Here is a 12,010-nt window from a genome sequence, read left to right as displayed (position 1 = left end):
CACACACACACACACACACACACACACACTATAGAAGGGAAGGTGAAAACAGGCCCTTCATTTCTTGCCCTCACAACTCCCCTCTCCCCAGACCATATTCTGGTGAGGATGACTTCATCGGCTTAATAAGTAAAAGCACCTCTGGGACACCAGGAAGGAAATTGCTGCTCTGGGAAGGAGAATGATTCTGCACACTTAGTCACAGGGATGGTGGGACGAAAAAGTACTCCTAGTGGATTATGACCCCCATGGCTTTTCCTTCAGCCAGTCTGGGATGAAGTGACACTCCCATACCATGGAACCATAAAAACAAGGGCACTCATTGGCTGCTTGTCATGGTAACCAAGTAAGAGTTGAGGGTTTGTCCACTGAGGGCAAATGGCTCTATTAGGGGGGAGGTTGAACCATAAAGCCATGAACTTATCACGGAAGAGGCAAGTAATTGCATCTCTTCTCAAACCTTCCCACGGAGGCTGTGTGGGGGAAAAAAAGTTTAACTAGCAGAGGCCTTCACTTTATTTGATAAAGTGTAGTTTGCTTTCTACTTGAGATTTTTATTGACCATAATAATTCTAATTGAAATAAACATTTTGATTACAGCTCTGCTCCACAACTGCTTAATAGGGAACTAAAATAACTTTCAATAATCATTTTGTCCAAATGGGATTCATTTAGCCTGACAGTTATTCCAGGCATTTATTGGCACGCGGCAGGCTGGGAGTGTTTCCGAACATAATTGCGGGAACATTTTACACCGGGGTTAACCTTACCAAAATGACAGACTGAAAAGTTGTGTAAAGCAGCAAATAAAACCCATAATCTGGCATAGAAACTCATAAATGAATTCCCTTTCTCCACTGCTTCTGATGCCCAGGGCTCTAGTTAAAATTAAAAGGAGTTTTCTGTCGAAACTGCCAGTCTGACTGTAGGAGCCCACTTTAGAGAGGGCATACTGCAAACCTGCGGCCTGAGGACGAAGGGGGATTTTATAGCCACTCGCTATCTTTGATGTCAGTCCAGGGAACCTGGACTCTGGGTGGTCTGATGTCTTGCCCAAGCTTAAGGTCCCATTTTGCAGCAGTGGGGAAGACCTGTTTCTTTTCTCTCCTTAGATTCGTGGTTAGGGAGTTGAATTGATTGGCTGTTCGGGGCCTTGATTCTTCTCTCTACCCTTTCACAGAAGAGTTAGCCACTGTTGGTTTTATCTTCTTCCGTGGGTGCTCTCTCCAACCGGTGAAAACATGGAAGACCTCTTGTTCAGAGGTGGGGACAGCGGAGGGGCATGAAGGGATGCTTATCTCAGTTCTTGTTCTCCTGAAGGAGAGAATGAAGTCAAGAGATATAGACAGCATAAACGGCATAAGTTATTGAGCAACAAATAAGCAAAGCAGACATTCTAACGAGGGACCAGACTGGGCTGCCCCAAGAGAGTTCTGTATTGAGGTAAAGGTGTTTCTAATAAATAGTTTTTAGGTGGGTGACATACTGTTAGGTACAGTTACTCTTTTTCCCTCTCAAATCATGGTGATGAAATGGATCTCCCTTTAAAAGTACCTCTCCCCATGATCCCACGAATGAGGGGTGGTACCACAATGCAAGCGACACTATAGTAACATCAGGCCTTTTAAGGATGCTCACCCGTTATTAGGGCACAGATGTAGGAAAACTCTCTGGTATGTTAGCTTCTTATGTAGCAGGAGCAACCTAACTTTGGCTTTAAGAATGTTTAACTACACAGGACATTCTGATTACTAGGAGACCCAGACGCTAGATGTGGCCGTGGGTTTCCTTGCCTACAGCGTTCCTAATTCCTTACCTACCCAGTATTACTTTGACACTGACATTGGAAATCAGCATATTCATGGGTGCGAATCATAGAAAGGGCCACTGTGGCTCTCTGGAAGGATACTGAGAATACCTGTTACATTTGTGATGAAGCTTCCTTCTTGCCAGCAGAGATGTGTTCAGTCTGGTGCAGTTAAAATGGCTCCTCCAGATGAGCAGAAAGTAGGAAAAATCCTTTTAGAGGTTCAAGGACAACTTTAAATCCAACACAATCTAAACAAACTCATGATTAAGACTTGCGCTACCTTTTCCTTTTTCATGTCAAATGCTATCACTGGATTTTTTTTTTTTTTGGAAGCTGGAAACCTACACTGCCAGGAAAACATACCCTTGACGGATTCAGCGACCCACTGGGGTAGTGATAAGCTATAGAAATTTACTGCTGTTGCTACGTCTGTTTGTTGTCCGTGAACATGCTGGCTTCCAGTATCAGGTGTCAGAATACTTCTGGGTAGGCAAAGCCTTAGATGTGAGCTAACCAAGGGAATCGACAGGTGTGTTTTGCAGACGGGTCTCCTAATAGTTAGAATGTCCTCCATGGTTAAAGATCCTGGAAGCTGAGGTTAGGTCAGCCACTCTGAGTGTGTCCTTTGCTGCTCATGCTAAAATGGGGATTGAAGGTTAATAGATGCCTGGGTGACAACTACCACTTCCAAGATGTCACCATGATCACATTCCCCAGGGTGACTGACGCCTCTGTCTGGAGAGAGTTTGATGCTCCTTTGGCACAGGAATTCACATCAGTAGCCTTTTTTCTTCTCCAGGCTTTCTACTCGCCCGAGTCCATGTGTTTCCTTTGTTCTTTGAGCAGGTTTGTCTGGGTTTTTGGCTACTTACAAGGCAACCAGCTAATAAATAGACACTTGGTAGTTTTACACTAATGCCCAGGGAAGGGTGATCAGGCAAATTACAGGCCTGGGACTGGACACTGGAGCAATGTCTGGAGCAGGAGTCATCACAAGTCTTTGGGGAACACAATGGTCCCAGGCTTGTTGACACCATTGTATCTGCAGGGGTTGTTTCACACGCTCCTTCGGAGAGGAATAAGCTGCTTCCTGCTGAGTTACGAACTCACAACTCCTTTGAAGGCTAGGAGTTACTCTGTATTGGATTTCATGTCTGGTATGGGCAAATCGGTTAGCTTCACCACGATAAATGTTTGATTGATCTATATTATAACCTTTATTTTGCAAAGCATCAGATTTTGTCTAAGGAAAACCTTGCTACATTAGAATCCAGATGATATAAATGTTACTTATCTCAGCCCTGTGCCAAGAGTGTTAGTGTACGTGGCTAAGTCACGTATTCACATAAAGGAAGATGTTTCCGTAGACTCTGGGTTGGTCCTCCATAGGAATCAGCAGGAAGAGTTTGATTGTGGGGTCGCATAGGTTGTCACCACTCTGCTCAGGGTTAGAATTGTCTATCTGCATTCTTGCTTTCGTAAGGCTGGATGGGGTAGCAACTTTCCTTGTATTACTGCCTTCCCACGTTGTATCAGACACCAACAGGCAGTATATACTAATCTCTTCACAGATGTCTTCCAGGACTGCTCTGCTCACTAGCTTTGGTACACTCTCCACAATCAGAGCAGGGCATCCAGACCTCCATCCTATAGGTGAGAAAGTCAAAGGGCAAATCTCTCCAGGGGAACCGTTAGAACAGGGACTGGAGAACGTTACTCCCTACCTGCAAAACCAAGGCGGCTTTGTTTATGCGGTCCTAATTAGAAACTGTCTTTTTAGGACAATTTTCTTGTCAATGTCTTTTTGTGAATGTAAGCTTGACAGAACTGGAGCAGGCAGAAAATGGAGGAATTTATTACCGCCCACGTTTGTAGGAACATACACATCTCTTCCAGGAAGGATTGTCTCTAAGTTTACAGATGACGGAAATGGGAGGAACGTCTGTGCATTCAGGAGGGTCGACCCTGTTATAGACTCTGCAGAAGATAATTTTCAACTATTTTGGACTGAACTGAGTACTGGTTTTGTTTTGAAAAATGATACTATAAAGTCTCTTTGTTTGTAGGAATACGGAGCACCATGATTGAGATTGTTGCCAACAATAACTCCTTTTGCTTATGCTAGGAGGTCAAGGACTCCCTCTGAGTGGAGTCTTCTCCATAGTCGGGTCTCTGACTGTTCACTCTGAAAGAGGCTGTTAATTAGCTCTGCACTGTTGCATTCTGGGAGTTTCCTAATTCCACATCTTTTCTCTGTGCTTTCTCCCGTCCAAGCACTTACTAGACCAGACCCTGCTTCTGAGATCAGACATGGGGTGCATTCAGTGTGGTCTAACCACAGACTGTCTGCTTTTACTTTTAGAGGTAAACATCAATTTTGTTTCCAGATATCTGTGTTTTATTCTGCATATACTTTGCTTTTTCCGAAGGAATAATGAATGTCAGTCCATTTTCAGTAGCAACCTTGTTACAAAACAAATGGCTACGTGGTTGTAGCTTTCCTGCTGGCTTGTTGTAAGTTACTGGAGAAGGAACTTGTGACGTCATTTTAAGTGGCTCTCCATCCAGAGGTGGTCTGGTCTTTAGCTCTGTTTGACACCGGTGTCTCTCTTCTTCCACAGGGTCCATCGGTTATTTTTATTATATAGGCTCTTCCTGCTTCCTACCCCTGGTGCCACAATTTTGCACCTTGTGTCTTAAATTCATATGCTGAAGTTTTAACACTCCCTTCTTCAGAATGTAAGCTTATTTTGAAATGAGGATGCTGCAGACATAGTTTAGAGGAGATTGTAATGAGTGGGGCAGGTTTACTGGTGTCTTATGAAAGGGGGGAGTTTAGACATGGAGACTGACAGCTTAGCAGGTAGCTAGGTAAAAATCAGAGTTCTACTGGCACAAGTGAGCAGAGTGGCCTGGAAAAGATGCTTCCCGGGGACCTTCTGAGGGAGCGTGGCCTTCTGAGCCCTTGGGTTTGGGCTGAAAGATGATAATCTGTGGTAATTTGTTGTGGTGTGTGATGAGACAGTATCATCACAACTCTTCTCTTAACACACACACACGTTTAAACAGTCATAGGCGTAGGCACACATATGCACACACACACGTTTAAACAGGCATAGGCACACATATGCACACAAATATACATTTAAACATAGGCATAGGCACACACATGCACACACATATACATTTAAACATAGGCATAGGCACACACATGCACACATATGCACACACACACATGTTTAAACAGGCATAGGCACACACATGCACGCCCACACACACATACACAAACACTCCTTTAGCTTTCCTGTGTTCCTTTGCATCAAGACTTTAATTCATAACAGCTTAGCTCAACGTGAGAAGTCTAGACTGTAAGTGGTTTACCCTGAGTGAAGGACGCTGCATTATAGTCTACTTAATCCACAGCTCGGTTGTAAACCAAGTGAGCTTTCCTTAACGGCAGCTGCCTCCACGGGGCAGCGCTACCTCCATGGAAGGCAGTGTGACTTACAGAGCGGCCTCATGGAGCCTTTATTTTTCCTTCTCAAGCACATTTGCATCCGAGCAGGGCCTCCAGTGTCTCAGTCATGTAGATTTTTCTGCTCTGTGACAGGGCAGTGGGCAGACATAGGGAAATTTAAGATAGGGTTGGGACAAGGAAGAAAGACTGTTGAGGAGGCCACTTGCTCAGCCGATACCCTGCCCTGTCTACACTGCTGGACTGAACTCCAGCCTTCTCAGAAACTGATCTGCAGCAGGTCCGGCTTTTTATAGCTTCCTTCCCTTTCACGCTAGAAGAATTTCCTCAAAATCTGTCGTCAGTGGCTGGAAGAGAACCTCAAACCATTTATGATTGTTTTCACTTCATTCAAACCCAAGAAGAGACTTTGCAGGCCCCTCCGGAGGCCAGGCGGTTACAGGAGAGAGATCTCCTCTCAGAGGGCATGCGTTTTGCACGCAACAGCACTTTGAAGAACTCAGGCCCAGAGAGCGACATTTGTCCCTGAGAGTAAACTCTAAATTACATCACAAATTAACATTTTAAAATTAAAGCTGGCATTTCTGACCTGCCTCCTGGCAACCACCATCACACTGAAAAGTGACATCATTTACGACACTAGCAGTTAAGAAGCCCGGTGTTTGAGGTCGTAAAACACTTCCCAGGCCTGATTTAATATCGATTTTGCTGTCAGGCTAACTTTACTTTAATATTTAAACAAATGTTTAATATTTAAAGAGTCTGATTTTCCTCTTTTCATGTTTCTGTGGCTTTAACCCAATGTTATCTATGTTGTAACAGTTTCCCCTTGGGCCAGTTTCCACACTCTCCTGACCTATCTGAAGCAATATCCTCTGAGTTATTACCTCAATGTATGTCTTGTAGATAAGCCTTTCTTTTGCTTTGAGATGGAATGAGCTTCATGCTGTGTGTTATAATTCCTGGTGTACGGATGTTATGATATTGTGTTGTTACAATGTGGATGTGTTGTGAGATCCAGGGAACCAGAGACCATCCTGCAAACAGCTGTTTTCTCCCATGAAGACTTAGCCAGATCAAGTGTGCATGGCCAGCAGCTTTGGGGAAGTAATGGCATTGAACTAAGGCAGCCTATTTGCTTATTTATAAATAGAAGTATGTATTTGTTTTGCTATTTGTTTACTTATTTATTTACTTATTTTGATATAGGACCTCGTATAGCTAAGGGTAAAACATTCAGCTCTTTAAATTATTTTTGGTCTTTATTTATCCATGAAGAATTAAGTGGAGTATATTTTTATCATAGTCTTCGCAGTCCCCAGCTCCTCCCAGATCCTCCTTCACCTCCAACTTCATGTTCTTTCTTTGACTTAAACAAAACAAACCTCCCCACCCAAAAAAGGCACAGCAAACAAGCAAATGCCCACGGCGTCTGATCTGTGTTGACTAGCTAGCTAATCCTGAGATTAGGGCTTGCCCTGGAGCGTGGCATTGAACCGTTGGTCCTTCTACTTCTACCTCTCGACTGCCAGATCACAGGTGTGTACCCCTTGCCTAGGATCCTCTTATTTATAAATCAAGAGGAGGTCAGACTTACACAGAAGAGGGTGCTTTTGTCAGCAGTCAGTTCTATAAGTAAGAGGGAGCAGCTCATGTCTGGAGACAGAATGATGGTCCTAGCAGGAATCATATACGCCAATGTCAAGAGGGACATCAAATTCATGAAGTGTTTGAAGCCACTTTCCATTTGTTCCTCTTTATTCCACTTAATTCAGATAAGTAAATCACCGGTTTCTCATAGCCCTCTTACTGTGGACTAACACGTAAACCATAACCTGTGCAGACCACACGGGGTGGTATTTTGTTTTTCTAGGGAGTCCCTCACCCCCCACCCCAGCACACACACACACTTTGGCACTCTCAGCTAATGCACCCTACTATCGGAGGTTTGAGGATTTCCTCATTTTTCTATCTGCAGTGACGAAAGGGCAGCCTCTAATGCTCCATATACTGTGGGGACGGACCATGGCTCACTAGTCTACCCTCACTCCAATGTCATAGTCAGTCTAAACTGTCATTTAACCATATTTGGGCTGAGCAGGGGTGACAATCACCTTTAATCCCAGCACTGGGGAGGCAGAAGCAGGAGGGTCTCTGTGAGCTCGAGGCCAGCCTAGTCTACAGAGTGAGCTCCAGATAGCCAGGGCTACATAGAGAAACCCTGTCTCCGAAAAGCAGAAAGCGAGCTTGCGATACTAAGACTCAAGCAGGCTTTCTGCTGTTGAGATGCCCAGTCTGCCACGCCCCTCATTCTGGTGCATCATAAACACAGAAGCAAATCCCTACATTGTGGATTCATCTTTTGAGTGTTCCATATAGAAGTCAGCCAGGGGAGCTCTGTGTTAGACAAGCAGAGGAATTGCGTTAAGAGGCTAGGTTTGATTGACCGACAGCTCTTTTTTTTTTTTTTTTAATGCTACCCTCTAGGGATCTCCCATGCCCCACTTTTGATGATGCGGAGCAATTTCTGCCTGTTTGTGGAACCAAAAGTAACATGTTAAGCCTATTATGACGGTCTTCCTAAAAGAATTTTTTTATTTCACAAGGCAACTATCAAGCAATAATCTTGTCCTTTAGTGACAATGTGTAGCTAAAGGAAGGTGGGCGGAGGAGAGGGACGGGGAAGGGAGACGATTATTCTAACTAGACAAATAGCAGCATCCTCTTTATTCTGTCACTCTCAAAAAGTCATTTCACAAAGAGGAGTTCCAAACGACCCAGAGCACCACTGTGTCGGAGTGGGCGGGAAGTCTTATCAAACGGCAGGCCCTTAGTTCTTTCTCATACCTGATGGATCAGAATCATTGGATGTGGTGCCTTCAGCTCTTAACAGCCAGGAGCTTAAGATCCACTACAGTAGGGGTGTGTATGTGTGTGTGCTGTGTGTGAGTGTGCGCGTGTGCACGCTTGTGGTACACATGTATGCAAGTGTGCTTTCCTCTGTACTGTACCAGTGTCTGCACGTGTGAAGAAAGCCAGAGGTCAATGTCAGATGTCTTTTGGTTTTGTTTTCTTTGTTTATTTAGACAGGGTCTCTCTGTGTAGCTTTGGCTCTCCTGTAGACCAGGCTGGCCTCGAACTCACCGAGATCTACCTGTCTCTGCCTCCTGCGCACTGGGATTAATGGCGTGCGCCACCACTGCTGGGTAGATATCTTTCTCTATTACTGTCCACTTCATTTTGAGGCAAGGTCTTTCACTGAAGCTGGGATCATTGATTTGACTAAACTAGCAAGCTGGGGAGGCCGTGGGATCTCTGTCATGCCCTCCACCAGTACTGTGATTACAGGTGTGTGCCACCAAGCCTGGTTGGGGTTGGGGATCCAAGTTCAGGTCCTCACTCATGCACAGCAAGAGTTTTGCCTTCTGAGTTACCTCCCTCTCTGCTTGACTGAAATAGCTCTTGTCACATTCCCCCAAGGTGACAAGCAGTGGCTTCGGATGAGGTGACCAAAAGAAACAGTGACAAGGCCCCTTTTGACTGACGGTGTCATCATGCATCAGAGATATCAGTGGCCAGCTGACTAACAATGAGCACTGGTTTCCAGATGGGATTTTAGGCCAGTGAAGCTCACCACTGTGTTGCCCCCACACACCCCTCTCTCTTGCCATCCCCCAAGAACACGGCATTATTTGTGTCTTTGTCTGACTTTCCTCTAGCTCAAGTCCTTCGCACTGTCTCTCTTGCTGGCTTCTAGCATAGGAAACTGAAGGCTCTCGCTCTTTTCCAGGTTGTTTAACTGAAGGGGAGCCATATGCAGTGCCAGTTCTGTGACACAAAGCTCAGCATAGACAATGTCCACTGAGTTCAGTATGAAATCCTGATAAGAAAAATCTCCTGAACCCAGGTGAACACGCAGGGTAGGCAAAGAGACGAGGGAAGGGTGAAGCGGAAAACACAACATTGAAAGTGAGGTGCTGTTTTGTAATGTATTGGCTGCTAGGTTAGGTCCGTAACTAACCATCCTTTGAAAATGTGTTTGCTGGGGACAAATGGCTTATCAGTGGGAAATGGGGTGTTGGTCATGAGAGAATCATTTTCTGTCCCCCTTTTGATGGCTAAATTGCTTCACCTAATACTCTATTCTTAATATAAAAATGATACTTATGACTGGCGCTCTGTCTGGGCTGGTCCCGGAGCAGAGTGTTGATTGATGGCGGGCTGGGGTTTACCGGCACTATTAAAGCACCCTGATATGGCCAAGCAGGTGAGAATAAAGGTGTAATGATTGAATTATATATTCTCTTCCTATGATTGAAAATAATATCAGACAACTGACTCTGGTGCCAGACAGATTACATAAGCACGAGTTAAGTGGTAGAATAAAAATGAGTGATTCTCCTCCTTGACTTAAGCGTAGCTCTAAGTAGTCTGCCCTTGAATCTGGCAGAAAGCAATTTCCTCCTCCCAGTAGCAGCTAGGGGGCATTGCAAATGCAAATTGAGTTAGCTTTGCATTTTTAATATTCCGCATATCCATAACTCACTGCTGAGATTTGAGAGATGTTATTTCTACCACTTGGACACATTTGAATCATTTCGCACCTCTGAACTTTTGCATTAACTTTAACATTGGTGCTTAAGATATATGCTTTAATCTATCCCGAGGTCCTTGCTCCTAGAAGCTCTGGTTGTTGCGACTAGGGCTCCCAACAGTTCAGAACAGACTGCCACTTAGGGTGTCATGTTCTCTTTCAAAGGTGAGCTTGTTGAAATAACTCCTGCTAACAGGAAGAGCTGTGCCCTTCAACCACTACTGCATGGAGATATCTAATGAACAAGGATGGACTAGGCCTCCACCGGGTCAGGAAGGTGGGTGAAGAGTGGCTCACGGCTCTGCCCATGATGAGAATTTCATCACCTGTTGATTAATAGTAATCTAATGCCTTTATGAAAATCTGCTGCTGCAATTCATAACAGGATTAGGTGTACTTTATTGGCAGTGGATGAGACTAAGAAATGGCAGGAAATAGGGACTCAATATGTTTCCTGTTGTGATATATACATATATATATATGTGTGTATACACACACACACACACACATATATATATGTGTATATATATATATATCAACTTCACATCCCCCCACTTGGAGACCTCTTTGATCTCAGGGAAGCTGTAACTAATGGAGTCTACGAATTTTGCTAAATTCTATCGTTAAATGATTTTCCTCCCAGATCCCACAGGTATGTTATTCCTTTACGGAGTTTCTGCTTTGGGATGCTGCTGAGGCTGCATTTGTACTCACAGCACAGGAAGGGAGGGGCTTTCACATTATTGATCTTTCCTAATCAAAACATCTATTGCAAACACTGCCTGATCTGCAGCTCGTTCCACTTCCTCTCTCCTCCACCATGTGCGGAAGGATGACCTCTTCTCTTCTGGAACGGATACTGCTATGGTTTGGATATGACTTGGAAGTTCTTCCTGGAGGCTCATTGTGAGAGCTAGGGCCTCAACCTGATGATCTTGAGAAGTAGTAGGGCCCCATAGGAGGCCATTGCATCATTGTAAGTGCTGACCACTAAAGTGATTGATGTGGGCTTCGTGACATTAGTTCTTGTACAAAGTCTTGGTCCCTTCTATGTGTGGCCATCTCCTTTTCTGCCCCATGTTGTGATGCACCTAACAGATGAGTCTGCCTGATCCAGGACTTCTACCACTCAAAACATTTTCTTTATAAAACGCTCAGCCTCAAAATCTTTTGTCCTAGTGGCAGAAAGTTCACTGATACAGTGTCATTGAGGGCATTTTTCTTAGCTCAGCTTGAGCTATCTTGGGCTCTTGCTCAGTTTACTCTTTTCCTGACTTCAGAATTGTAGGTCACTCAGAAGTCTTTGGAGCTTTTCAGCTGTCCCTTGACTTCCTGATCACTAGTCTAAAAGGTAAAATATAAGAAAAACCAGCCTTGATCTAGGTCTTGATAGGTTTGTAGAAAGACCTTTGGTGCCATGAAAGCAAAGGGACTCCATGTTCCTCCTCATTAGCTCTGCCTCTGTTCTTCTCCCTGTTTCCCACTTGCTCCATACTGATTATATGTGTGTGTGTACACATATATATACACACACAGAGATATGATCCACAGTTTCTCAGTGAAGGTGGGGCATGGGCAGGAGACATAGAACTCTCTTAACATGAAGCCAAAGACTTGACTTGGTCACAGAAGAGAATTTCAAGACAATTCAGTATGAAGCAGAGACAGATGATTTTGAAGAGATGATTGTTTAACACAGATTTCAGCAGGGGTGGCTAGAGAGAGAGGCACTCAGGAGAAGGCCTCCTCACACCAAAGGGCTGGATGTGGGCTTCTCAAGGGAGATTTGCTCTCCACAGTAGCCCTAGATGAAATTTTGATGGCTTCACATTGCACCTCACAGGTGGCTGAAGGGCTCCCCTGTGACCTTTTAGGTTGGCCTTGGATGTGTCTTGATGCAACTGAAACATGAAAAGAGAAAGCCAGGGGCCACAAGGGGAACCAGGGAGGTCAAGGAGATCAAAGGATAGATAGACTAAGTGGTGTTTCCTATGGAAGTCCTAGAACACTGCAGGTTTATAACCGGGGAAGAAGGAAGGCTGTGTACGATTAGGTCTCAAGCATGATGTGCTGTTATTCTAACATTCCCATTTGAAGCATTTTTTTTTAATTGAGAAAAGGAAAAAAAAAA

The sequence above is a fragment of the Microtus ochrogaster genome, unplaced genomic scaffold, assembly GCF_000317375.1.
Source record: "Microtus ochrogaster isolate Prairie Vole_2 unplaced genomic scaffold, MicOch1.0 UNK11, whole genome shotgun sequence".
Taxonomy (NCBI): Eukaryota; Metazoa; Chordata; class Mammalia; order Rodentia; family Cricetidae; genus Microtus; species Microtus ochrogaster.
Note: the sequence above shows the minus strand (reverse complement) of the source record.